Here is a 2,286-nt window from a genome sequence, read left to right on the forward strand (position 1 = left end):
ATAAGATCCTCTGGGTTTTTAAATTTCCTCATGAAGTTAATTTAAACTAGGTAGCATTATTGTACCATTTTATCTTTATGTATCTATTTTATTGCTTTTAGAATGTATAATTTAAAAACAGATTTATTCAAAGTGTTGAATAATATATGAGACGTGTGTGTCTACACATGTATACATATTCTACATGTTTGTGGATTTTTTTGGCCATTCAAATGTGCTTGTATTGTAGCTCAGTATAAATTAGGATTTAAGTCTTTACAGATTGAATTACAAAGAAGAAAAAAGTAGTAGTCAAAAATGCAGAACAAAATAATACAATTAGCCTTTCTGTGTAGTAGTTAATAAATGCTAAAGCTACAGATGCTGGAAGTTAAATGGCATACTTAGGGAACATGAGCAAAGTATATTATTACTCTGTTAGCCAATTTAAAATGTAAAAACTCTATTTTAGGGGTTCAGATACAGTATGAATGAACTAGATGTCTATTTTGAATTTCAGTGGTAAATGTTCCTGTAAGTAAATTGTTCCGATTATGCAAAGGGCAATGATCATGATAACAGAAGATATGGTCGGTCTGTTTGTTGCCAATAAATGATATTGTAGGATTGGCTCATTCCTATTTTTGCCATAATTTCTTACATCTGAGTCAGAAATTGTTTCTGCTTTTTTCTTAATGGAACAGTCGTTAGGGATGAGGTGTGGCTACTTTTTGCAAAATTTAGAAAACATAACAGTCATTTATTTAAATTAATATTTGGAAGTTAGCAGAAAATGGCTGAGAGTTTTAGGAGATGGTTTGTTTGTTGGCTTTGCTTTCATTTTGCCTTGTCTTTCATGTTCAGTGGTTAGTGATGCAGATGTTCATTCTACCTTATATGCTGAAGCCCTCTATTAATATTTATTTACCGAATGGTGAAAGATTGAGGTAGTATCTTTTTTGGCAGTTGGCAGTTAATTGTTCTCAGCTAGAAGGCAGTTAGCTTAGGTATCTTAACCCAACTGAGGCTGACGGAATCACTTTGAAACTTTATCTAAACCTGTGTATCTGTGTCTGTGAACAGAATTCTTGAGGCTGTATTTATGTTTTTGAGCTAGGGGATTTAAGATGCTGTTTTATAAATTGTTACAAAGCTGCATTGCAAAAATTCTAGAAATGTAGAAAAGCATTGAATATGCTTTCGTGGTTGATATTTTGAAAGAAAAAAACCTATCACAGAATATTAAAACAAGAATGGTGCTTCCTTTGACCTGTGGGTACTTGCATATATGGGGAATTCTCACACGGGGGGACACTGGTCCTGGACATGATGTTCCATTTGTCATCTAGTTTTCTAAGAGACATTACTCTCCCTCTCACTCTCTGCCACCCCCCCCAAAAAAAGCCCACCTAAATTTATTATTCTTAAGCCTCTAAATTGGTGTATAGTAGCCAAGATGAATACAATGAGCACCAAATCCTAGGCTAAAAAATTACTTGATAATTATAGGTTAGTCCTTTATATGCCAGTTGTGAAGTAGATCTGGTTAACAAGTTACATTTTGTTCCTCAAGATTCCTGGGGATAAAGTGGTGCACAGACAGGCAAAGAAAAACAAGAGGATAAAATATTTGTCTGAAATGATACATAGTCACATCTGAAATTAAGCGAAATCGAATAGTGTTTGAAAAGTGAAAGAAAATCTTTGAGAAATAAGAAGTGATGAAAACTAACCTTGAGGTGGAGCAGGATTGTGTGGCTGCATGTTTTTCTCCCTGGGGTCCCTTAGGGGAATCACCACTTAAGCCAGTAACATTTTATTTTTCAAAAGATGTAGTTGCTTGCAAAGATCAACATTGGCTTCACTTTTTTCTACATGGGCTAGAGCTGAGCTATCCAACACAGTAACCACTAGACAGTGCGGCCATTGAGCACCCAAAATGTGGCTAATGCAAATTGAGATTGCTGAAATTATAAAATATACACCAGGCCAGACATGGTGGCTCATGCCTGTAATCCCAGCACTTTGGTAGGCCAAGGTAGGAGGATCACCTGAAGCCAGAAGTTCAAGACCAGCCTGGGCAACGTAGCAAGACTCAGTCTTCCATCTCTACAAAAAAATAAAAAAAATCAGCCAAGTGTACTGACATGTGCCTGTATTCCCAGAGAGTCGGGAGGCTGAAGCAGGAGGATCATTTGAGCCCAAGAGTTTGGGGTTGCAGTGAGATATGATTGTGCCAGTGGGCTTCAGCTTGGGTGACAGAGTGAGACCCTGTCTCTGGAAAAAAAAAAAAAAAAAAATTAAACA

At 36.3% G+C, this 2,286-nt stretch overlaps 1 protein-coding gene across 1 annotated transcript in view; it reads left to right on the plus strand.

The window, feature by feature from the left end:
• SNX25 (sorting nexin 25) overlaps positions 1-2,286 on the plus strand; it is a 93,535-nt gene that overhangs the window by 292 nt on the left and 90,957 nt on the right. The window lies entirely within an intron of this gene.

Source organism: Propithecus coquereli, unplaced genomic scaffold (assembly GCF_000956105.1).
Source record: "Propithecus coquereli isolate 6110/MARCELLA unplaced genomic scaffold, Pcoq_1.0 Scaffold203, whole genome shotgun sequence".
Taxonomy (NCBI): domain Eukaryota; kingdom Metazoa; phylum Chordata; class Mammalia; order Primates; family Indriidae; genus Propithecus; species Propithecus coquereli.